Raw genomic sequence first — 27,612 nt, forward strand, 5'->3', positions numbered from 1 at the left:
TCATCCATCAGGGCGACCAAGGCCGATTCAGTCCCATAACCAGGCCTGAACCCAGACTGGGATGGGTCAAGATGATCTGTTTCATCCAAGAGTACTTGCAATTACTGTGCCACAACCCTCTCAATCACCTTCCCTGAGAAGGGGGTATTTGTGACCAGTCGGTAATTGTCACAGACTAAAGGGTCCAGGGTGGGCTTTTTCAGGAGTGGTTGGATCACTGCCTCTTTCAGGGTGGCTGGAACCCCTCCCTCCTGCAATGATGCATTGACCACACCCTGGATGCACTCAGTCAAACCCCCTCGGCAAGCTTTAATGAGCCAAGAAGGGCAAGGGTCGAGAGGACACATTGCTGGCCGCATCTTTGCAAGCACCTCGTCTACGTCATCAGGCCACATCAGCTGAAACCATTCCGTTAAGCAGCGCCTTGCAAGGTGCTTTGAGGTCCCAACTTCAAGACTTCAAAACACCTTGCACCTAATGTCATGGTAACATCAGGTGATTGACAGGTGGAAACCCCTGCCCACCTGTCAAATGTGGCCTGTGAGGCCAATCTTGATAAGGATCTGGCCCATGGAGCCAAAAAGGTTTCCCACCCCTATTTTACACTGACTGGCAGTGGCTCTCTAGGTTTCCAGACGGGTGTCTGGAGATGCTGAGGATTGAACCTGGGACCTTCTGCATGCAAGGCAGAGCCTCTACCCACTGAGCTTTGCTCCTTCCTCTACTTTGTCCATGGTGAATTGCCACCCCATCCCACCCCAGGATGGATTGTCTGTAGTTTATCACATAACTAAAAAATGTCCCATTGCTCAGTCCACTTTTGGAATATTCAGCATGGTCCAGACAATTTGTGCCCTGGGGAAAAGACTGGGAAAGGATAACTCAGAGGGTGAAAACGGTCATAATGTTTGCTTATTCGCCCCATGTCCAGAATGGAAATCAACCCAAGTGAATACAATCAGCACTCACCACTGTTGTTGCTTTTAGTCCTCAAACGATATGTAATTGATTGTGTTTCATTTTCTTTGAAAATAAATGGAATGAATAATGTACTGGCAAAGTAATCATTTATGTAAATCACACAAGTTACGAAATTTTGCCTCAGTGGACAGCAGATGAATAAAGTAGCTTTTGCAGAAAACAAACTGCAGTGGAATGGAAACAGTGCTGCATCTGATGAATATAGGAAAACAATGCCTTCTGACATCCCTACTAAGCACACATATTTGTGCCAGGAGACCTAGATTTTCCCCAAGTGGAATTCTACACTAAATCCTATGATTCCTTTCTTCCCCGTAGTAGCAAGCTCACAAATTGGAAAAGAGCCGCAGCTCAGTGGTATAGCACGTGCTTTTGCACGCAAAAGTTCCTAGGTTCAATCCTTGGCATCTCCAGTAGCACTGGAACCCCAGAGAGCCTGTTGCCAGTCAGTGGAGGCAATACTGAGACTAATGGTATACCGCAGCTTCCTGTATGCCTATGTATAGGCAGGCAGGCAGGCACCTATAGAAAAATAGTGCTTCCCCATCAACTCTTCCCACTCATATGTCCAGGGACAGCCCTGTGCACTCCCAAGCATGTGAGGGCCAAAGGCTAAGTGTGGCATTTCAGGGATCCCTGAGAAAGCCCTGGCCCCTGGAAGTCACTCAGCTGAGCCACTGAATCCCAGTTTCTCTCAGTATTCCTCACAATAACCTCCTGCCATCATCTACTAAGTAGGGCTCTCCTGCTACATAGTTGAGCAGTTTCTCTCTCTCTCTCTCTCTCGCTCTCTCTCTCTCTCTCACACACACACACATACACACACAAAAGTGTGTATGTATGTGTATAACCTGGATTTCCAAACTTCCTTCCAACTCTAGCTTCTCCTTGTTTCTTAGGTGTTGCTTTTTCTTATTCCTTTTGGGGTTGCATGGTTGGATTTCAGGCTGGAAATCTTAAAAACAAGGAGGAGGAGGAGAAGGAGGAGGAGGAGAAACACACACACACACACCAAAACCTGAAGCAATATCGATGTGCTGTGGTATGCACAAGACCAGTGCTGTAGTCAGTGATGTTTGTGCATGGATGGTAATTACTGTCAAAATGCAAAGGGTTAGGGAACAGGGTCTGTGGGGAAAGCCCGGATGACACTCAGTGCAAGACATCTTGCTAATAGGTCTGAGAGCAATTACTCTGTGCTTTCTAATCAAACCTTTAACCCAGTAGGTCTCGGACTGAACTGTCTGCTTTGGTTGTTCTACAGATTTATCTGTTCTTTCACGTTCTGTAGGAGCTGCATCCCAGGAAATGAACCGATGTGAATAGAATTGCCAGCCTGTGTTCATGCCAATCAAATCTGAAAGAAACCACAAACCTAGCAAAATTGGGGCAGGGGGGGTGAAGTATTGGATCAGATCAACTCCCCATTGTGCTTCCAGCAGGGGCTAGCCAGGTCCCACCAAAAGCTCCCAAGTCAGATGCAATGGGGATGACAGTTCTGTGCTTGTTGTATCCAGGGCTAGTATTCATTTATTTATTTTAAAGATGTACAGTATATGCTGACTTTCAAAAAAAACCCTACCAAGGCAGCTTATGTCGGAATCATAATAAGCAATGCACCAGATAAATATCAATAAAACCACAATCTTAAAAGTAAAACCTTGTGATGCTAAAAACAGAGGCAGTTAAAAACACACACAGAGTGCCACAAATTAACAGCAGTGGCTTGTGAGTGGTGGTGGTATGGCGGTGGCATTCTCCTGCTGACGGCAGCGCTGTGATCATTGGAACAAGGTGAGGATGAGGTGGGAAAAGCCAGGGTTTGGCAGTGGTAGCACACCCGTGCATGTTTTGCTCTCAGCCCATGCCCACAGGTGCACATCTTGCCCCAGCCCACCACCGCAGCCACACACATTGGCCTCTCCCTACCCCCACAGGTGCATCCCAACTAGCACAGCGCTGCTACCGCTGGGAAGCAGTAGAGTAAGGTCCACCCATATCTCTGTAGGGAGGGAATTCCACAAGTGTGGGGCCACTACCAAAAAGGAACTCAGACTCATGACTTCCAGGCAAGTTGTTCTCAGTGGGAGGCCTCTGAGTCCTCATTGTCTGAAGGCACATGAAGTTCCCATCTTTCTGGTCAGCGCCCAGAAGGGTGGCTTTGGAACCGCACACATGCTGCCTTGGACTGTACGATGGGAGAAAGGTGGGATATACAATGCAAGAAAATAAAAACCATAGATAAGTAAATAAGTTGCAGTGAAAGTTGCAAACTATAAAGGAAATTTTATAAGAAATAAAATAAAATAAAATATCAAGGCTCAGGCAGGCTAGGAAACTGCTTTACACTGAGTCAAATAGTTGGTCTATCTAGCTCAGTATTATCTACACTGACTGGCAACAGCTCTCTGGGGTTTCAAGCAAGGAATCGTTCCCAGATCTTCCTGTAGATGCCAGGGATTGAACCTGGGACATTCTGCATGGCCAATGCTCTCCCACTGAATTCATGTGAGTGCAGGCAGGGATGGAATATTTTGGTTCTCTCAGTTTCTCATTTTTCCAATCTTAAGTTCTCCACATTTACTGAGAACCATGGAAGTTTTGTTTTTCTTCTTTCTCCTTCTGAGGAGGGTCATTGTCAGGCGAGTCAGATAGGAGAAGCATTTAGCAGACACCTGACTGACCAACCTCCACCAAATCTCTAAGGACTGAATCATCTGCACTAGCTTCTAGTTTGTTTCTATGCCCAGTTTAAAGTGCTGGTATAATTAACCTGGTATAATTAGCCCTAAACAGCTTTGGACCAGGTTATCTGGAGGACCATCTTCTCCCACACATACTTGCCCAGATCCTAAGATCATTTTCAGAGGCCCTTAATTTAGGTGTCACTGCCAGATGAGGTGAGATGGTGAGTTTGTATGAAGGAAAGGACATTTCCAGCGGCGGCACCTTGGTGGTGGAATGCCTTCCCTAGAGAGGTTAAAGTGGTGCCTACATTGTGCTCTTTTTGACACCGGGTGAGATATGGTCTTTTTGACACCAAGTGAGGACTTTTTTATTTTCCAAGGGTTTTCAAGTTTAAAAACATGTTTTAATACATTGTAGACCATTGTCACTACTGGTTTCTGTGTTGTTGTTTTTATTGTGGCTTTATCCTGATGCTGTAAGCCCCTTCCTGAAGTCTGCTGAGGTACAGAGAGCATATATCACTAGTATTTAAAATTCTGAAGAACTGCGATCAGGTCATGACTTCCCTTTCAGTACCATAAAGACCCACTATCAAATATTTACATCAGAGCAGGAAATCTAATTTTTCTTACCTCCTAATCTATAATGTACTTAGAATAATGATTAATTCAGCCCTGGTTCCAAGATGCTGGATCAAACAAAATACCCATCTGCACGGAAGAGTGAATTGACTTTCTGATAGTAGGAACAAACACAATCATTTTCTGTATGAAATATCTTCAATTATAATACTGTTCCGATTAAGAGGGTCATGGTGGCAATTTTATTACACCAAAAGTAACATTTATTAGTCTTATCATAATGTGCTGTGATTGCAGATCTCTTGTTAAAGGGGACAGGTTTAACCTCACTTCATTTTTGCTCCATTTAAAAAGTCTGAATGAAATGTTCATAATACATCACTTTTTTCACAAGTCACAAAAGCAGAGAAAACAGGTAAATTGTTGTGTATAAGTGCGTTCTTAAATATTAATATTTGGTTGGATCTTTCAGAATCCCACATTTTCCTAAGGTGATTATCGTTATGATGGGACAAGATAAAAGAAGAGCCTTGCATATTATTTGCATGATTAAGGTCAATTCTGATATCAATTACATGGATAAAACAAAGATGAAACATCATGAATATTACTGTTCCTTTTTGTGCTGAGATGTAACACTTTTTCCAGGGACTGAGAGATCTCACATACTTCAAATGCCAACTATATTTTTGATAATAAAATAAAATGTCCTGAAATCACTTGCTATCAGATTCTCATAGACCTCTGCAGAGCGGCATGCAATATTACTTATTGTGTTCCAGAATACATGCGATTATTCTTCATTAGGACCTAGGCATCTGGCCACTCTGCTGGTTCTAGACCAGCAGCATTTGCACATAATGGTAAGTCAGGAATCCTGTGCCCGGAGTGTGAAATATGGTGCAAGGTATGAGAGGAAATCATTACATGTAGGCTGCAATTGATAGGGTTAAATCAGAGATGGTAAACCTAAGACCTGGGGGCCAAATGCCTCCCTCTAGGCCTCTCCATCTGGTCCGCAGAACTCTCCCCAGACCACATACCTTTATAGCCACACCCTTCCTTCCAGGCCATATCCCATTTGAGATCCAATGTGGTGCAATGGTTAGAGTGTTGGACTAGGTTTTGGGAAACCAGGGTTTGAATCCCCACTCAGCCATAAAGCTCACTGGGTGACCTTGGACCAATCACTGTCTCTCAGCCTAACCTACCTCACAGAGCTGTTGTGTGGATAAAATGGAGAGGGAAGAGAACCATGTATACCACCTTATTTTATTTTTATTATTATTAGCATTTATGACCTGCCCTTAACCCAGAAGTCCCAAGGTGGGTTACAACAACCTTAAAATACAGCGTTAAAAACAATTACAAACAACCAGAATCACAAAATAGGGTGGGTCCTAAAATATATATGCCTCAGGTTGAAGCTCCTTAGAGGAAAGGTGGGATATAAATGTAATAAATAAATAAATTTCTCCTTATAGACACATTTTTACATGGAGTTTTGGCTAATATACACATTTTTGCAACAAGTTCCTCCATTATAATGCACTTTGGTATATTTTATTTTCACTAATATATGCTTTTTAATGCACACTTTCCTGTAACATGTAGATCTGTGTACGATTTGTTGCTGCTGAAACACTGCATTGCAAAGTATAGAGAAGGACAGCTGCATTTCAGTCCTCATACTGTTTTAAGAAGTGCAATTCAGGTAGGTTTGCATTAACATGTTCACCGCCCAGAGAGCTATTGCTAGTCGGGCGGTATAGAAGTCTAATAAATAAATAAATAAAAATAAAATAAATAGAGATGGAAAGACCTGTCAGTTTCAGTTCTCTCAGTTTCTCATTTTTCCAATGTTAAATTCAGTTCTCTATTTCTGCAGCAATTGCTAATATTTTTAAAAAAACAATTCTCATAAAAATTCTCCAGCATTATAGTGCAAATTTCTCCTAATAAACACATTTTTGTAGGCAGTTTTGACTAATGTACACATTTCTGCAAGCCATTTCTCAGCATATATTATGCATTTTTGCATGTTATTTTAATGCATATGTTCATTTTTGTGCTCACTTTCCCCAACATAGACATTCTTGTAAGCATTGGTTTGCTGGCAAACTGCATTGCAAAATTCAAATAAGTGCAGTTTTCGAAGGATGTCTGTGTTTCGGTTCCCATATTGTTTTGGAAAGTGCAAATTTGATTGATTTGGCTTGAAATGTGCACTGAATCAAATTTCTCACCCATACCTGGGCATGGGGACTCAGAGATGGTGCCAAAGACTCCAGGCGAAATTGGGGTTTTAAGAAGGATTTGAAGGGAGAGTGAGAAAGTAGCATAGGAACATAGGAAAACTTTGGTCCATCAGACTCAGCGATGTCTGTCACTGGCAGCAGCTCTCAGTTTCCGATGGGGTCTCTCCCAGTCTTACTCAGAGATGCCTAGGATTGAACCTGGACCCTTCTGAATTCAAAGCTGATCCTTACCACTGAGCTATGGCCTCACAAAGGCATACTGGGTGGCAATTCCAAGCATAAGGATACAGGAAGTTTCCAACAGCCATAAATCCAAAGTAGGGTTGGGCAAAATCAAGCTGCAATCCTATATGCAGTTTCCTGGGAGTAAGTCCTACAGTTAGTCTATTTCCTCTCCAGGACACCTTCACATGTGTTCACCCATAACGTCTGTTCCATCCAGTTCCATCCTTTTTTTGCATTAGCCTGTGATGTGTTTAAACGTGAATTTAAAAATACATTCTCTCAAAATATGCATTTCCAAACATATTTTCTCCCCAAACGCACATACATTTCTAAACGCATTTCCCCTCAAAGTGCACATTTTAAAATGTACTTTGATACTTCTTTTAAAAACAGCAGAGATCTGTATCGGAACATCCAGCCAAGGCAAAAGCTGTTGGATAACTAAGTTCCAATCCCCACAGTAGTCTGGAAGATGCAGATCAAGTTGGTTTGCGTCACAATTTGCAAAGATGGAAATCCTGTAACCTAAAGGGAGGTTCAGCAGGATAGCAAATAAAACAACAACAACCCCTACTGAAATTAGGATGTTGATTTGTAAATGAAGGCCTTGGAACACCCATGACCCCCCATGGCTGGCACCTCCGTGTTGTCTCTCTTTATGAGCTACCATCTGGCATCTCAGAGAGTCTTTAGACGTTGCCACATTTTTCCCCATAAAAAGAGGGGTTTTTTTTCTGGGTCAAGGCACATCTTCAATGTATGGAAACAGACATAAGTGACTGACTTAAATAGTAATGCACAAAGGGAGAAGTGTTAATAGATATGACAAGTGTTAAGATTAAAATTAATTTAGTACTCCACACATAGAAAGGGGACAATCTCTCTTCCTCTCCTCCTTCCCACCAACTCTCCACTCCTACTGCAACATGTCTGCATTTGTGGTTATCTCATTTCCTTCTTGTGCAACTGTGTCACTGTTCATGGCTGGGGATTTATTTCACAAGAGCATTGTCTTCCATGCTCACATCAAAGATCTATCCAGTCCAGCAAACTGCTTGGTTAACAAAACACACATCCCCCAATACCTGTGGAAAGCTCATAAGCAAGACATATTCCATGTTGGTCATAAACATCTGGATATCAGAGGTCAGCTGCCTCTGAACATGGGGATTCTCTTGAGCTGTCAGAGTTAACAGAAGTTTATTGACCAAGGGTAGCCAACACAATGTCCTACAGATGTTACCAATGCATGACCACAGTGGTCCATGCATTGGTAACCTCAAGACTTGATTATTTTAACATGCTTTATGCGGGGCTGCCCTTGTATCTGGTCCAGAAGCTTCAACCAGTGCAGAATGCAGCAGCCAGACTACTTACAGGAGGAGATTACTGGCAACATGTTACCCCACTGCTGAAAGAGCTGCGCTGGTTGCCAATTTGCTACCAGGCCAGGTTCAAGGGACTTGTGTTAATTCACAAAGCCCTAAACAACTTGGGCCCAAAATACCTTACTCCCTTATGCCTTATCTCAGTCGCCGAGATCTTCTGATGGGCAACTTGTGGTGACTCCTCGCACCCCTCAGATTCGGTTGGCCTCTACCGGGGACCGAGCCTTTAGTGTAGCAGGCCCTGCCCTGTGGAACGCCCTACCCAGGAACCATCCTTCCTTCCTTCCTTCCTTCCTTCCTTCCTTCCTTCCTTTCTTTCTTTCTTGTGTCTCTTGAAAACTGAACTTGTTTAGACAGGCCTTTTAATTTATTTTATTTATTTATTTTGTTCAATTTATATACCGCCCACAGACCGAAGGCTCTCAGGGCGGTGTACAGCATAGGATAAAATACAATAACATCACAAGAACAATAGAACATAAATATAAACAATAAATAACCTCATATACATTAAAAGCTTAAAAGGTAGATTAAAACATGATATTTTTCTTCAAATCAATGCAATACTTGCTGATGCTTCTATTTAATGTTTATTTTATAAACACTTAATAATGTTTTATTGCTTTTTAATTTTATAATGTCTTTGTATTGTAAGCTGCCTTGATGTACTTTTATGAAAAGTGTGGCTTATAAATACTTAAATAAATAAATGTTGTGGACTACATCTCCCATTGGCCCCAACCTGCATGGCCAATGGTCAGGGGTGCTGGGAGTTGTAGTCCACAGTCTCTGGAGGGTGCATTATTAGCTACCCACGTTATAGATGTAACCTCCATGAATTTGTTTAATCCTTGTTTGTTTGTTTGTTTAAAAAAAACCATCAAAGCTAAATTGTGGAAGCACACTTTGTCGTTATGCATGTTGATCTCATAGAGCAGATTTTTCCTCATATCAATTGGCATTAAGCAAGGAGGGGCAAGGAAAAAATGGAGATGTGGAGGCAATTCACCATCTACTGAGCTTCTGTATCTTATGAGAAGACAGACTTTTGAATAAGATGAATTTCCTGTTGACCAGACTCTCCTGGGGCCCTGTTGAAACTCCAGTTTTATATACAAATACAGTCCACATAATTTCACAATAGAAGGTTTGGAGATTTCTGAACGGGAAGGGCAAGTGGAAGGAAAAACAACTAGTCTTCTTGTAAGCAATGTCTTGGAAGACAGTGAAGAGGGTAGAAGATGCTGGATGAGAGCTAGTCCAAAGCAATGGGATTACATTGACTTTATTTAGTGCTCCTGCACAACTTTGGCATGCCTGATACCACCATTTCGTTCATTTTTGCTTTCATTCTCTTAGACAAAAAGGTACCAAGGGTCACGGAACACAGTGAAGGCTTCATTTCATTTCCAGAACCTTGGAAGAGGTCACTTTGAGCAATGGTCCTTTCCTATATTGTTTTTATAGTGTAGTATTTTTAGACTTACCTCTTGCTCTGCAAGGTGGTGCAATGCCTTTGGGAAGAAGAACAGCACCAATAATTTTCTGAAAACTTCAAAAAGAAAACAGGGAGGGAAAGGGGTTAATCATTTGATGGACTGCATTTAATACAGTTTAGCACTGAAGATAACCAAAGATTGCCAGGTAGCTAGAGCTTCTACAGTTAACTTGCAACTAGGGATGGGGGGGAAATTCAATTCAGTATGAATTTAAAGTCAAATCTATCACATTCACTCTTTCCAAAATAACCTAAGAACTGAAATGCAGCCATCCTTTGAAATCAGCACTTACCCGAATTTTGCAATGCCGTTCTCCTACCAAACAAGGTTTACAAAAATGCATTATATTAGATGAAATTGCTTGCAAAAATATGTACATTAGTCAAATCTGCCTACAAAAATCTGTTTATTAGGAAAGAAATCACACTAAAATGTTGGGGGGGAAATTATGAGGGGACTTTTTAAAAAAAAACACAAATTGTTGCAGGAATGTGAAGAACTGAATTTAAGATTGGAAAAATGAAAACCTGAGAGAACTGAAATTGACAGATCCTTCCACCCTGTCTGCAACTGACAAGGTTCCTATTAGTATTCATGGGAACTAGGACTGTGATGATATGTGGGGTGCTTTTTGTGAAAGCTTTCATCCCTTATGAAAAGCTCTTCCAGTTTAAGCAGTTTTGGAGAAGCAGCAAATGGGGGGAGGATGTCAGCCAATTCAGAGTGAAGATAGGAAGCACTGCACTCTAAACTCGCTTTATGATGTTGTCATGTAGTAAATATAATTTGCTGCATGAGGTGGTGATATCAAACACTGACTACATAATCTGCAACTGGCTAGGATCATGCAATCAAGAAGAACGGCTTAGGCCCAGGCTACTTGTCAGACCGTATCTCCCTATATGAGCCTACCCGGGCCCTGAGGTCTTCGGGAGAGGCCCTCCTCTCAGTCCCACCACCGTCACAAGTGCGATTGGTGGGGATGCGACATAGGGCCTTTTCAGCGGCTGCCCCTAGGGTTTGGGACTCCCTTCCAAGGGAGACAAGAATGGCCCCCTCTTTACTGTCCTTTTGTCGACAAGTGAAGACATTAATTCCAGCAGGCTTTTGGAGTGAAAGTTGTTTAAGACAGGACTTCTAGAGGTATTCCGTATTGTTTTACTGTTTGGTTATATTATTCTTAAATTGGTTTTAGGTATTTTTAGGTGATGTTTAATTGTTTTAATGTTGTAATGAGTTTAATTCTATTTTAAATGTAGATTTTTCTATGTCTAAATTATATGTACCCATTTTTAGTTGTAAGCCGCCCTGAGTTCCAGTTTTGGAAAAAGGGCGGAGTATAAATAAAGATAATAAGAATAAGAATACCCACTTCATGTTTTTTTTTAAAAAGGTGACAAAACTTAAGCACTGAATAAAAAGCAAACTTAATTGAAGTACTTGGAACACTTTGGGGTCCTTTTCACACTGAAAATAGTCACTTGTGAACCCTAATGGGAACATTGACTGTAGGGTTAGAGTAAAAAGTCAGTTCTGCAATCTGGCAAAATTCTCAAATCCATAATCCTCCAATTCAAAATTCCCAAATTGTGGATGTTCAGATTTCCATTTTGACCTCCAAATTCAAATGTAAGCATCTGAGCTCAGTGTCCAAAGCCAAAACGCGGTGGCAGTGACTGACCTTTATTGCTGGGATATCAGATTTCTCATTCATCAGCCTGCCCATACACTAGCATTCTGCCACCAAAATATGAAGCATGATTTGAATTTCAGGCCCAATATTCATACCGTAAATGTGTGAATTGAGCTGTATGAAGGCCTGCTTTCTTTTGTCTGTCCTAAATCTTCCAAGCAGTGGTGGCTGGTAGCTCCATGTCAGTGGGGCAGTGGAATCTGCTCCAGGTTTTCGTCTGAACATTCAAGGAGCTGTCCAAGGTGTTTTCTTAAACACTAAACTAAAAAGCCCCAAATGAACTATTGTGGTGGTTCTCAAACTCCCCCTCCCACAGGCCACCTGAAAATTTGGGGGAGTCTCAGCAAACCACTTAACTAACTTTTACTTTTGTTCTACAAATAGAAACACATACATAACTACATAACTCATGTTTTAATAACCATAATCTTGCTTTTCTCACTGATGGATGTGCCTGTGTTTGCAAGCAAAGTTCTATAAAGTCAAGTATAATGCTTGTAAGCTTTAGTCTGAGGTCTGGTTCCACAATCATTCTGCTTCTGTATATGGATGAGAGCCTGTTTCAGCCCTGGTCAAAATGGCTTCAACCTCTATCACTGAGGGAAAAAATGAATCAAGTGCAAGGCCAAGTACAGATATTGTTAACTGTTCAAAAATCTTTCGGAAACCACCTGAACAGAGTTTGCAGCCCAGGAGTTTTGTGAGGATCACAGCTTGAGAACGTCTGAACTATTGGGATGAATGCTTGAAAACAGATTGAAATCCTATGCAAAAATGTTGCCAAATAAGAACTGAAAGAACAAAAGAAGAGCCTGTTGGATCAAGCCAGTGGCCCATTTAGTCCAGCATCCTGTTGTCATGTTGGCCAACCAGATGCCCATGGGAAGCCCAAAAGCAGGACCTGAGTGCAAGAGCACTGTCCCCTTCTGCAGTTCCCAACAACTATTACTCAGACGCATACTACCTCCAACCATGGAGATAGAGCTTAGCCATCAGGGTTAATAGCCATTTTGCTGCTGTTGTTGATGATGATGGGGTAGAATACTTCCATGATGAATCCTGAAGCTATGAAATTCCCTTCCCCCTCCCACTTTCATTCTGACATTTCGGTATGTCACAGAGTAGCTGTTTCCCTCTCTCTCCTGCATGACATGCAAAACTAATTCCATTAGCAATCCCTTTGAGGGAGGGGGACATTTCTGCTGGTCTTTCTCCTGTTCTCCCAACTGTTTCTGAAGGCTCCAGGGTTAGAGAGCTGCTGCTAATGCTTAAGTGACCTTCTGCACCAGTAGTTACATTGATGGAAGCACCAACATAGTGTTTTTTTCTTTTTCAATTTCGCTTGCAAAGATCAATGAGAAAGCATTCCCCATCACCCCATTCTCAGTATGTGAACAGCAGAGGGGGAGAGCAGAGAGAGATTTAAGGGTATCTGAAGTGGCAATATTCAGTGCACGGGCACACCAAAAAAAACCCCAGCAGTGAAGCAGCTCCCCTCTAACCTTTACTAAGAAAGGCATCAATTCCAGAGTAGTGTGCAGCTACCCTCACAGATGCTTGACTGCTGAACTGTACAGAAGGCATTCAGTTTCTTGTGTTCACATTTGTATAGAATTAATGGAGATTTGCAACCCAAGAAACTGCTTCTTGGGTTAGGTCACTATGTGATTCCCTATGTGGCTTTCCTTAACCAGCTACACCCTTTCCCTCCAACGCCACTTAGTCCTGTCTCTATGAAGTTTATGTACTCTAATCTGCCTACTTAACTGCCTGTCATTTTGGTTCCTTGACTAACAAGCCCCCCATGGCACATAGCCCCTGCAGCCCCTGTATGAGATATCCCATCTCATTCCTGACCCTCTGTCAGCTGCTCTCAAACCAACTTTCTCCTTCATCCCCTCCAGTTTCTCTTGTCCTTAAGCACTGTGCAAGGTTTGAACACCATCCAAACCGACTTTCCTCCTTTCCTCACAGCAGCTGAACTGATCCTCAACATTTTGCCTTTCCTCTCAGTCAGGGATTCTTAACCTGGGGCCCATGGATGGGTTCAGGGAGTCCATGAACCGAGCACAAAAAATCAAATTCTGATGCAATAAAAGTAATATTTATTTAGTTATTTATTTATGGGGCTCCTTAGATTTCAACAGATTCTCAAAGGGGTCTGTGACCCAAAAAAGGTTAGGAACACTGCTCTCAGCTGTAGGAATGTTCATAAGCATTCTATTTATTTATTTATTACATTTATATCCCACCTTTCCTCTAATGAGTGCACGTGCTTCTCCTCTCCATTTATCCTCACAACAACCCTGTGAGGTAGATTAGGCTGAGAGTGTCTGGCTGAAGGTCACCCAATGGACTTCATGCCCAAGTGGGGATTTGAACCCTGGTCTCCGAGGCCCTAATCCAACACTCTAACCTCTATATCACACTGGCTCTATGATATCACAGCAGCTCAGCCAATGGCGGAGTGAGGGGGTGGCTTGCAAATAGCCATCCAGCTCAATGCAGTGAAATCTCAGAGATCTTGTGTTCATATTACCACATACAAATGGTTACATGAACTGGGTCTCACTGGAAGTGATTCGTGGAAGTGCTCCAACAAGAGAAAGTAACTTCCTTTCTTAAAGAAAACCTTCAAAGTCATTTTTAGAAAGATATGAATGTGAATTATTATTTGCTTTGTTTATACCAATTTATCTTTTAAAAATAATTTTTAAAAATCTCTCTAAATACAGTAAGGCATAAAATGAAAATGTGGCCTTGGCATCTGTCTGAGATTTTCTCCTGTTTGAATTCACAAACACATCTGGGTCAAACTCTGTTCTGAAGTAAATCCACTGATGCCCATCATCCTGTAGAGGAATTTGACTCAAGATTTTCCTGAGAAGGGGTGGGGAAAACCCATTCAATCCGTGTAAATGGAAAAGTGCCCAAAAAGATCATCACATGTCTCAAAAATTTTGTCATTCTCTTTGGACACAGCTAGATGCTCCCTCACATGTTGCCTCATAATATGTAGTTTTATCCTTCATTAATCTTAATTTCTTTCCCTGCGATAACCCTTTTAGGAAAAAAAATATTTTTTTCTTTCCCTGGGATACACCCTCTAAGGGGAGGAAGAATACCATTCACAATGAAAAAACACTATGGTTGGGTGAGAAATTTGATTCCGTTTGCATTTCATACTGCATCTATCAAATTCTCACTTTCTGAAACAATATGATAACTGAAACACAGCCATCCTTCAAAATTCACTACTATTTGAATTTTGCAAAGCAGTTCACCAACCAAATATTGTTTACAAAAATGCATGTTAGAAGAAAGTGTGCATGAAAATGAACATATGAGTGAAAAAACATACAAAATGCATTACATTATGAGACATTGCTTGCATAAATGTGTCCATTAGTCAAAACTGCCTGCACAGATGTGTTTGAGAAAGTCTCACCAAAATGCTGGAGCATTTTCATGAGGATTTTGTTTTCAGCAAAACTGAAAATTGCTGCAGAAATGCAGGGAACTGAATTTAAGATTGGAAAAATGAGAAACGGAGAGAACCAAACCTGGCTGATCTTCGCACCCATAGAAAACACAAAAGCATCTTGGAAAATAATAAAAAGTGATTGTCTCCTATGTAGAATGTAATGTCTGCCCTCAGCATTTTGATGGCAATCATTTTATTCATTCTGCTTTGCTACAAGCTGCTTTGTTGGTTGCGTGAAAAAAGGGAAGACTTCCTTTATCCTACTGAGATGCTTTACCTTAATTTAAAATGATTTTATGCACCTGAGCTTGTTCTAGATTTACATCTCTCTCTCTCTCTCTCTCTCTCTCTCTCTCTCTCTCTCGCTACTGACCAAATGAACAAAATAGGTCATGTTTTGACAATTTGTCGGGCTGGGAAGGAAGGCTGCTGTAAAGGGTTCTCTCGGTCACCCAAACGTAAAAGACAAGTGTTTGCCATCTGCATACTGCGGTGTGTAATCAGTAGAGGGCTCTCTCGTCTATGCCAGCCTTGCACACCTCCAGCATTCTCTCTCTTCCTTCTTCTCAGCCCACCAGCCAGCTCAACAAACCTGTCATTTCCCATTGTTTTTCACATCCACATTAATATCAGCTGATATTAAAATGCAAGGGCATAGAGAGATTCGGACCCGTTCAACAGGACTGAGGCATTGATGTCAATCTATTAACATTCCTCCCCCCCCCAATTTATCAGTGTCATTTTGCTCTTCCCGCTTCCCTAAGCAGTAGGGATATTTTTTCAGAAGCACTGAAATTTTCCTGAGCCTTGATGGCTCAGAACATGCTAGGCAGGGCTTCTTAGCCAATTATGTATTTCAAAAATTCCCCATAGTGCCCTTGTACAGGAGAGGCTGGCAGGAAGGGCCGGTTCTACAGACCTGCATTGCTGCCAAGTACCAGGATGATGAGAGGGTGGTTCAGGCACACCAGAGGGAGTGCTGGATTGGCTCCACTACTGCACCTGCACTGCTGTAACTTTGCTGCTGCCCTGTCTTGCACACACACCATCCCGGCACACAGCAATGACACTTTTGCTGGCATCCGCTTCTCCCCACAAGCCATCCCTGACCATGGGAAAGTCTTTTCAACTTTCTCCAATTTTTACTTTTTCTCCATGGTCATTCACGCAGATCAGGTAATTTTCTCTATGCTGGTGTAATTGGTTCAGGGGATAGCCTATTAGGGAGCAAAGCATCAGGATAGACAAGGAATTCATTTGGTCCACTTTTCACATCCAGTGCTCCTGAACTAGTCTGCAGATTGGGTTCCTTCTGCAAAAGATGAAGCAGTTGCTTCATATGTAAAGACACAGGGTGGTATTCAGTGCTCGCTCTACTCAAAGTAGACCCATAGAAGCTAACAGACATGACTAATAAAGTTTCATTAATTTTGATGGGTCTGCTCTGAGTAGGGCTTAGTTAAATACAGCTTTTTTTTTTGCACAGGCTTTCCCTGACCCATACAAACAGACATTGTTTTATGTGTATGAATCCCCTGAATCTTTGTTTTATTTGCATTTATATTGTTTTATTGAGTTTTAGGCTATACTTTTGTTTTAATGCATATTGTTTTTCTATTGAACATAGTGTATACACTGCTTAGAGTATTTTTTTAAATTAAGTGATTTAGAAATGCTTTAAAATAAATAAACTTCCATTGTTCAACAGTGCAAAAGAGTCAGTATCTGCATTTACATCCCCCCCCCTTTAATGAAGTCATTTCAATTGTAAGTCAATTGTTTCAAACTGCCTTGGGTGTTTTATTACCTATTTCTTTCTTAACTTTCTAAGCTGCCGTTTCTCACAAAGGAGCCCAGGACAGCAACCAAAATGTCAAAACAATCCAGTTGGAAAGGAAATAAAAACATATTTCAGACACTTCAGAACATCTAAGGATGTTTTAAAATAGTCACATACCCTTAAAGCCAATAATTTCCACGTGCCTGGGAACAGAACCTTTCCGCCATCAAATGACTGAGTGAACAGAAATATTTTAACATTTGTTTTAATAATGAGGGAGGCACATGTACCTCACCAGGGGGGGCATTCCACAAATGGGGAGCCACCACTGAGTAGCCACTGTCATGCGCCAGCTCCAACTGAGCAGCACCCGGAAGGAAGGCAGCGTATAAATGCAGTAAATAAGATAATAATCACTTTGTCTCTTGGGCTGATTTTAAGTGGTGTGGAAAAAGCATCTATTTCAGAGAGGCCAATTCACACATGGTCTTTAGTGAGTAAACTATGCATGCAGTTGGATGCATGGGAGTGAGCCTTGGTTTGCTCACCCTCCTCTTCCATGTTCTTCCTACACACTTTTGCTGAAGTTAAGAACATAAGAACATAAGAAGAGCCTGCTGGATCAGGCCAGTGGCCCATCTAGTCCAGCATCCTGTTCTCACAGTGGCCAACCAGGTGCCTGGGGGAAGCCCGCAAGCAGGACCCGAGTGCAAGAACACTCTCCCCTCCTGAGGCTTCTGGCAACTGGTTTTCAGAAGCATGCTGCCTCTGACTAGGGTGGCACAGCACAGCCATCATGGCTAGTAGCCATTGATAGCCCTGTCCTCCATGAATTTGTCTAATCTTCTTTTAAAGCCGTCCAAGCTGGTGGCCATTACTGCATCTTGTGGGAGCAAATTCCATAGTTTAACTATGTGCTGAGTAAAGAAGTACTTCCTTTTGTCTGTCCTGAATCTTCCAACATTCAGCTTCTTTGAATGTCCACGAGTTCTAGTATTATGAGAGAGGGAGAAGAACTTTTCTCTATCCACTTTCCCAATGCCATGCATAATTTTATACACTTCTATCATGTCTCCTCTGACCCGCCTTTTCTCTAAACTAAAAAGCCCCAAATGCTGCAACCTTTCCTCGTAAGGGAGTCGCTCCATCCCCTTGATCATTCTGGTTGCCCTATTCTGAACCTTTTCCAACTCTATAATATCCTTTTTGAGATGAGGCGACCAGAACTGTACACAGTATTCCAAATGCGGCCGCACCATAGATTTATACAACGGCATTATGATATCGGCTGTTTTATTTTCAATACCTTTCCTAATTATCGCTAGCATGGAATTTGCCTTTTTCACAGCTGCCGCACACTGGGTCGACATTTTCATCGTGCTGTCCACTACAACCCCGAGGTCTCTCTCCTGGTTGGTCACCGCCAGTTCAGACCCCATGAGCGTATATGTGAAATGAAGATTTTTTGCTCCAATATGCAGAATTTTACACTTCTTTATATTGCATTTGCCATTTTTCCGCCCATTCACTCAGTTTGGAGAGGTCTTTTTGGAGCTGTTCGCAATCCCTTTTTGTTTTAACAACCCTGAACAATTTAGTGTCGTCAGCAAACTTGGCCACTTCACTGCTCACTCCTAATTCTAGGTCATTAATGAACAAGTTGAAAAGTACAGGTCCCAATACCGATCCTTGAGGGACTCCACTTTCTACAGCCCTCCATTGGGAGAACTGTCCGTTTATTCCTACTCTCTGCTTTCTGCTTCTTAACCAATTCCTTATCCACAAGAGGACCTCTCCTCTTATTCCATGACTGCTAAGCTTCCTCAGAAGTCTTTGGTGAGGTACCTTGTCAAACGCTTTTTGAAAGTCTAAGTACACTATGTCCACTGGATCACCTCTATCTATATGCTTGTTGACACTCTCAAAGAATTCTAATAGGTTACTGAGACAGGACTTTCCCTTGCAGAAGCCATGCTGGCTCTGCTTCAGCAAGGCTTGTTCTTCTATGTGCTTAGTTAATCTAGCTTTAATAATACTTTCTACCAGTTTTCCAGGGACAGAAGTTAAGCTAACTGGCCTGTAATTTCCGGGATCCCCTCTGGATCCCTTTTTGAAGATTGGCGTTACATTTGCCACTTTCCAGTCCTCAGGCACGGAGGAGGACCCAAGGAACAAGTTACATATTTTAGTTAGCAGATCAGCAATTTCACCTTTGAGTTCTTTGAGAACTCTCGGGTGGATGCCATCCGGGCCCGGTGATTTGTCAGTTTTTATATTGTCCATTAAGCTTAGAACTTCCTCTCTCATTACCACTATTTGTCTCAGTTCCTCAGAATCCCTTCCTGCAAATGTTAGTTCAGGTTCAGGGATCTGCCCTATATCTTCCACTGTGAAGACAGATGCAAAGAATTCATTTAGCTTCTCTGCAATCTCCTGATCGTTCTTTAGTACACCTTTGACTCCCTTATCATCCAAGGGTCCAATTGTCTCCCTAGATGGTCTCCTGCTTTGAATGTATTTATAGAATTTTTTGTTGTTGGTTTTTATGTTCTTAGCAATGTGCTCCTCAAATTCTTTTTTAGTTAGCATGCTGAAGTGAGACAGCTTGTCTTGGTGGGGCAGAGGCAGAGTTTGGAAAAGTTACTTTTTTGAACTACAACTCCCATCAGCCCCAGCCAGCATGGCCACTGGATTGGGCTGATGGGAGCTGTAGTTCAAAAAAGTAACTTTTCCAAGCTCTGGGCAGAGGAAGAACCTGGCGCCCCTTCTCTGGAACGTTGCCTAAACTGAGAGGAAGGCAAAGATGTGGGAGCTTTATATATCAGCCAGTAGCATCAGATTGGCCCTCTGCTGTTGGCTTCCCAAGAAGATACCTTCAGCCTGCCTGCCTGACATGCTGCCAAGCACTTGATATATCAATAATTTCCTTTCCTTGTCTGGGCTGCTCTGATATTGATCTTTAAAACCATCATCCACATCCTCATCTTCCATGAATGATTAGAAGCAATATTTTGGTGCAGTGGATGACACACGAAGACAATGGACCCATAACTGGTTAGTGGAAATTGCAGCATGCATGTTAGCTAAAACCAAACTCTGACTAGGTAGCAATTTATACTGCAATCCTATGCATGTCTGCTGAGAGGTAAGTCTTGCTGAGTTGAGGGAGACTTACTTCCAGGTAAGCATGTGTGGGATCATAGCTTTAATATGCTGAGTGGATGGGCCAAGCAGGCACAGATCTGGAGAAGCCTTCTACTGACAGGAGGGAGCTCAAGAGCCAATTGTCTGCCCCTTCTCTGAGGTCAGAAAATAGAATGATGTCCTGAGGCAAGGAGATTACAATAGATGTGCAAATATATATGGCCCCAAAGCTATAAACAAACCACACATCTGGCTTTCTTTGTGGGAATATTTATTTAATACCCAAAATGGCTACCAGAAAATGTGTCCATGTGACATCCCCCACAATCTTTTGGGGTTGTTGCCAACACAGGATTTTTTTTTAAAAAATGATTTTTTTATTATGACTTTTGAATAATAAAGAATAACCAGTAGCAACTGCCTTGCCCTATGGCTTCTTAACGATTTTTGGAAAATCATTATCCTCATTTGGATGGAAGCAGAAACTAAAAGAGGTTTAAATATCTTTTATCTGGGCAAGCTTTATACCTACTCCAGTTATGAAATTTTTATACTGAAGCCTATGGATTACATATGTTTGACCCCTGAAGGACTTTATGTTGAAAAGCATCTGGCTGATTCATTTAAGCAGCACTCACTTTTAATTGGCATTTGGCTTGTAAGCAGGAATGTATTTCTTAGTAGTTGTCTGTAGTGTATATTTTAGCTTATGGAACACTAAAAATTTGTGCTCATGTTTGTAAACATTGCAAACAAATGAGAATTTTATGGTAACTGTGTCTTACTATATGCTAGGAAACAGACTGGCTGTCTAGAGCCTGATTTCTTCTTTGTCCAGTCAGAACTGGACCATGCTTTTTGGGGGGAAGGTGATGCTTCATTAACCACAATGGAGACAATAGTCAAGAAATCAGAAGAAGGCTAGGACTGGGGAGGGCAGCTATGACAGAACTAGAAAAGGTCCTCAAATGCAAAGATGTATCACTGAACACCAAAGTCAGGATCATTCAGACCATGGTATTCCCGATCTCTATGTATGGATGTGAAAGTTGGACAGTGAAAAAAGCAGATAAGAGAAAAATCAACTCATTTGAAATGTGGTGTTGGAGGAGAGCTTTGCATATACCATAGACGCAAAAAAGACAAATAATTGAGTATTAGAACAAATTAAACCAGAACTGTCACTAGAAGCTAAAATGATGAAACTGAGGTTATCATACTTTGGACACATCATGAGAAGACATGATTCACTAGAAAAGACCATAATGCTTGGAAAAACAGAAGTGAGTAGAAAAAGAGGAAGGCCAAACAAGAGATGGATTGATTCCATAAAGGAAGCCACAGACCTGAACTTACAAGTTCTGAACAGGGTGGTTTATAACAGATGCTCTTGGAGGTCGCTGATTCATAGGGTCGCCATAAGTCATAAGCGACTTGAAGGCACATAACAACAACAATGCTTGTGGGATTCTCCTACCTCTTCCTTTGGGATGATGTCACTACCCATCTATTGTCAAAGCAAGGAAAATGAAGTAGAGAATCTTCCACCTCCAACAGGCATAGAGCAGTGGATGGAGCAACAAGGTGGCTTAATTTTTTCAGTACACACTTCTGTCTCCATCCCTTCTTACAGCAACATTTATGTGTAACTGAAGCGCGGGCCCAAGACACACTGCAGTTGGAGGCAAATATACTGCCTTCTTCTTTCCATGTACAGAAGCTGACAAGATGGACAGTTGAACCTTATTTCAATACTTGTGATGGGACAGTATCCTCCTAATAGCAACAGATGAAACTGAGGTTATCATACTTTGGACACATAATGAGAAGACATGATTCACTAGAAAAGACAATAATGCTGGGGAAAACAGAAGGGAGTAGAAAAAGAGGAAGGCCAAACAAGAGATGGATTGATTCCATAAAGGAAGCCACAGACCTGAACTTACAAGATGTGAACAGTGGTTCACGACAGATGCTCTTGGAGGTCACTGATTCATAGGGTCGCCATAAGTTGTAATCGACTTGAAGGCACATAACAACAACAACAACAGGACAGGGTGTGCATAGCTCTGTCCACCAGCATCTTGCTGCTTCTCCTCTCTGTCTAGCATTTGCCACCTGAGGTGAATGCCTTACCCTGCCCAATGGTAGGGCCAGCCCTATGCAACTGCACACATGGAATAAGAGGTCAGGGCTATGATTGTCTTCAGCTTTGAAGGTCTCACTGTTGGGGTTGCCTCCACAGTCCCCAGCCCTTTTCAGCGGGCTTTCTTCTCCAAATTCTATGTTGCAACATCGAGCCTAAACTTCTAACGCGAGGAAAAGGCAATGTGAGAAAAGTGCACATCATTCCAACACTGTAAAAGAGGAGGTGACGTGCGAAGTCATAAACTGCAATGGGATGCAGATGAGGTCCAAGCAGCCCGTTCAAAATACCCGCCTTTTACAATTGTTTTAAATTTGATTTACTCACTGCCTGCAAAGGAGCGCCAGTGTTAAAAACTGTTGCCCTTGAACAGTGGTGAGCTAATTGGAGAGAGAGAGGAAAACTTTATACATGTCCATCCAGACCTTTGGAGTGATTATGACTTCATTGCCTGTATTCCTGGGGGAGAAGAGTTAGCCAGTAGGCAGCGAGAGAAGGGGTGGAATTCTGGGCTGTTCAAAAGTCAGCGGAACTTTTGACTAACTACAGTGACGGAGGGATTGATGCGGCTATTTGGACCGTATAAACCAACTCTACTTGTAGCCATTAAATGCCTGTCAAGCAGCAAACAGGTGTCATTTATCTACACACCATTTTGATACAAGTAGATCTGCAATGAGGTAAAGCTTTTAGAGTTCCGAAGCCCCGCCAATGGGTCCAGTGTGGTTAACCACAGCAGAGAAAATGTTTCCTATTTGATTTTTATTAACTGATTGACATGAATTAACACATTAGGATATTTGACTGTGTCATAAAAAGTGTATATGAACATCATGATTCAATTTAATGTACCCATTACTGCTTGATATGCCATTATATTAGACTAAATTAAAAGAATTTTATGGGGGGGAAATTACAATTAAAGACTCAAAATTGATTACATTCATAACTTAGTAGTAGAGATTCACTCCTATTAATATTTGGGAGAAGGGCCATCAAAGTGCTGGCAGACAACACAGTTGCATGGCTTGCAAGTCCTAGCAAACAATACAACAGAAGACAGGCTGGCAGACACAAGCAGGAAACAAACCACTGGGAATTAGGATGCACTAATAACCTTGTGCAAACAGAGCCAAGAGACTCATGGGTCTGAACAAGCAGCATAACCTGTTGTCAGTGGTGGGCTGGTGCAGAGACACACCCTGTCTGGCTATAAGTAATATGGCAAGCAGGTGGGAGCTGGCTGAGGGTAGATTGAGGTTGTAAGGGCAGTGCCCCATTCATCCTAATGGGCCACCCTCCACTGCCAGCTGTTCCTGAACGTTCAGCTGGTAAAACCCAATGCAAAGGAGATTGTAGCCACTGAGAAATCTTATTGCATTATTCATTGGGAAGAGATTTCCTCCTCCGCTATATCCCATCCTGATCAGCCCAAGTGCCTTCACAGTTCTATCTATGTCCTGTGAGTGTGTGTGTAGAGAAGCATTCTCAGTATCTGCCCTGCAGTTATCCTTTTGGAGACTTTTGAGCATGTTTTCGGCCAGAGGTCAGTTGCAGAGCACATCCTTTGAACGTAGGAGGCTCCTAAGATCAATCCAATTTTTCTAATGAAGAGATCTATGTTTCCCCACCTTTCTGTGTGGAAAGAGTTTGGGGTGTATTCCACCAGATAACGATGGCACTGGCAGGGAAGTACTACTGGGTGGTGGTCATTTTTTTAAAATTTAGATTAAGGAAAAGGGCAAAGGATGTGTTATCTTGTACTGGAAGTAGTGGACACAAGGATGCATAGGGCACAACAAAGCTGGTAGTTCTCCAACTCCCATCAGCCCAAACCAGCACGGCCAATGGCTGGAGAAGATTAGAGCTGTAGTCCATCAATATCTGGAGGGCCACAGATTCTCCAACCCTGTTTTACAGACACCAAATATGGGCTCATAGGTGGTAAGGATTAGGAAAACATTTGCGTAGAGTCTCCAAGTTACTCTGAATTGTTATGTCTGTTGAGAGGACGTGCAAGAACACTGAATTTCCAAAATCATCACATGGTAACCATAGTTGTTCATAAATAATGGAAATAATTTAACGAATATCAAGAACCAAAGACACCAACCTAGACTTCTGATGTAGAAGCTAATTAAAAATGACTTATTATTAGCCCAATATCTTCCCTGTATTTCATCAAAATCTGGAACATAAGAACAGCCTCCTGGATCAGGCCAATGGCCCATCGAGTTCAGCATCTTGTTCTCACAGTGGCAAACCAGATGCTCATGGAAAGTCCACAATCAGGAACTGAGCATAACATTCTCTCGCTTGTGCTTCACTGGAATTGGTATTTAGAGGTATTCATTTAATACATTTATTTATTTAATCCATTTAGATACCACTTAATCATTTGCATTTCTAACCAGTGTGTATAAAAACATTCATAAAATGAAACAATAAAATGACAAAATCATCGTAATACCAAACACTACCTTAAAATGTCTGCTGAAGTTCAGCAAGGAGGGTGCCTATCTAATCTCAGCCAGGAGGGAGATTCACAGGCTTAGGCCCATCACACTGAATGCATGGCTTCTAGTCATTATGAGCTGTGCATCTGAACCATGGGGAACCACCAACAGAAGCTCCCCCAAAGGTCTCAGTGACTGGGCTGAGATATAAGGAATCAAGCGGTTCTTAAGATATCCTGGATCCAAACTGTTAAAGGCCTTCTACATTAATACAAGATATAATCTCTCATTCTGACAGTAGCACATAAGGGTGTGCACTGGCCATAACATTCAGTTCAGATCTGTATCTGTTGCTTTGTGTATCATCCCAGAGATAGTCTCGGAGGTATAGTCATGACAGAGATAGTCTCGGAGGTATTGCTGAGGTCCCCCAAACTTGTGGTGTTGGGGGACATCAACATTCATGCCGAGACTGTTTTATCTGGCGCAGCTCAGGACTTCATGGCCTCCATGACAACCATGGGGCTGTCTCAATTTGTTACTGGCCCAACGCATGTATCGGGTCACACTCTTGATTTGATCTTTGCCACTGGTCATGGAAATGGTGATCTGGAGGTGGGGTGTTTTTCATCTACTCCATTGTCATGGACAGATCACCGCCTGCTGAGTTTTAGACTTACGACGACTCTTTCCCTCTGCAAGGGTGGGGGACCTATTAAGTTGGTCCGCTCTCAGAAGCTTATGGATCCTATTGGTTTTCAGACGGCTCTGGGAGTTTTTCCAGCTGATAGTACTGGCGCTCCTGTCGAGGCCTTGGTCGAACTGTGGAATACGGAGATGGCCCGGGCTATTGACACGATTGCTCCCGCGCGCCCTCTTCGATGCAGAGCTCATACAGCTCCGTGGTATACCCCGGAGCTGAGAGTGATGAAGCAAGAGAGAAGGAGGCTGGAGTGCAGATGGAGACGAACTCCAGACGGATGCAGTTATGCTTTGGTAAGTGCCTCTACTAAGTCGTATATAAAAGCGGTAAGGGCGGCGAAGAAGTTTCACTTCGCTGCCTCTATCAGGACATCTCTCTGCCGCCCTGCAGAGCTTTTTAGGGTTGTACGAGGACTCTTACATTCTGGTCCTCGAGATACTATTGAAACATCTGAAGCTCACTGTAACGACATTGCAGGGCACTTCCAAAATAAAATCGCATGCATCCATAGGGACCTAGACTCTGATGTTATGACAGAAGAATCCATTGAAGTGTCCAGAACACGGTCTTGTCTTTCATTATTGGATGAGTTTCAGTTGGTGCAGCTTGAGGAAGTGGACAAGGTACTTGGATTGGTGCGGGCGACTACGTCTGCTCTAGATCCTTGTCCATCTTGGCTAGTGAAGGCTAGCAGGACTACTACCACCGGCTGGGCCAAGGAAGTGATAAATGCCTCCTTGAGTGAGGGAGTAGTCCCTAGTAGCCTCAAGGAGGCAGTAGTAAGACCTCTCTTAAAGAAACCTTCCTTAGACCCAGATGACCTGAACAACTATAGACCGGTGGCGAATGTCCCCTTTTTGGGCAAGGTTCTGGAGCGGGTGGTTGCCGGTCAGCTCCAGGTGCTCTTGGATGAGACCGATTATCTGGATCTGTTTCAATCCGGTTTTAGGCCTGGTTTTGGCACTGAAACAGCCTTGGTCGCCCTGTATGATGACCTTTGTCAGGAGAGGGACAGAGGGAGTGTGACTCTGTTGATTCTCCTTGATCTCTCAGCGGCGTTTGATACCATCGACCATGGTATCCTTCTGGGGAGACTCGTGGAGTTGGGAGTTGGAGGCACTGCTTGGCAGTGGTTCCGCTCCTACTTGGCGGATCGTCACCAGAAGGTAATACTTGGGGAACATTGCTCGACTCCTTGGACTCTCCATTGTGGAGTCCCTCAGGGGTCGGTTTTGTCCCCCATGCTTTTTAACATCTACATGCAGCCTCTGGGTGCCGTCATCAGGAGTTTTGGAGTGCGTTGCCACCAGTACGCTGATGACACGCAGCTCTATTTCTCCTTTTCATCTTCTACAGGTGAGTCTGTGGATGTGCTGAATCACTGCCTGACCGCGATAATGGACTGGATGAGAGCTAATAAACTGAGACTCAATCCAGACAAGACTGAGACACTGTTGGTGAATGCCTTCCCTGCCCAGATGGTGGATGCTTACCCTGTTCTAGATGGGGTTACACTCCCCTTGAAGGAACAGGTTCGTAGTCTTGGGGTTCTTTTCGATCCTTCCTTGTCTCTGGAGGCGCAAGTGGCCACGGTGGCAAGGAATGCATTCTACCACCTTCGGTTGGTAGCCCAGCTACGCCCCTATCTGGACAGGGATGACCTCGCCTCAGTTGTTCATGCTCTGGTAACTTCTAGGTTGGATTACTGTAATGCGCTCTACGTAGGGCTGCCCTTGAAGACAGTTCGGAAGCTTCAGCTAGTGCAAAACGCAGCAGCCAGACTGCTGACGAGGACCAGCCGGTCAGCGCATATAACACCTGTTCTGGCCCGTTTGCACTGGCTACCTATTTGCTTCCGAGCCAGATTCAAGGTGCTGGTTTTGACCTATAAAGCCTTACACGGCGTGGGACTGCAGTATCTTGTGGAACGCCTCTCCCGCTATGAACCGACCCGGTCACTTCGCTCAGCGTCTAAGGCCCTCCTCCGGGTACCAACCCATCGGGAAGCCCGGAGGACAGTTACTCGATCTAGGGCCTTTTCTGCAGTGGCCCCCGAATTGTGGAATAGCCTCCCCGAAGAAATATGCCTGGCGCCGACGCTTCTATCTTTTCGGCACCAGGTTAAGTCCTGGCTATGCTCCCAGGCATTTTAACGCGTTTAATGTTACAATTTTAAATCTCTTTGTTTCAGTTTATTTATTGTGATATTTTGTATTTCTGTACTTTTAATCTTTTGTACACCGCCCAGAGAGCTATTCGCTATGGGCGGTTTAAAAATGAAATAAATAAATAAATAAATAAATCCCAAACTATTAGGAGCTGATCTGTGATCTGTTCAATTTGACTTGTTATTTTGATCTGAATCAACTTTGCTAAAAACAGTTTCCCACCATACACTATTATGGAGAGTTTACAAGGGGCATAATTCCCTCCCTTTTGACAGAAGTGGATGAAATTTGCAGACAATGGAGTTTGTACAGAGTGGATTAAATCTGCCAAATTACAGGCAGATACCATTACCCTCATGACTAGCAGCCACTGAAAGAGGATGAAGTATCTTTTGTAAAAGGCAGCAGCAAGTGGTGA

The sequence above is a fragment of the Rhineura floridana genome, chromosome 9 (genome assembly GCF_030035675.1).
Source record: "Rhineura floridana isolate rRhiFlo1 chromosome 9, rRhiFlo1.hap2, whole genome shotgun sequence".
In the NCBI taxonomy this organism is placed as follows: domain Eukaryota; kingdom Metazoa; phylum Chordata; class Lepidosauria; order Squamata; family Rhineuridae; genus Rhineura; species Rhineura floridana.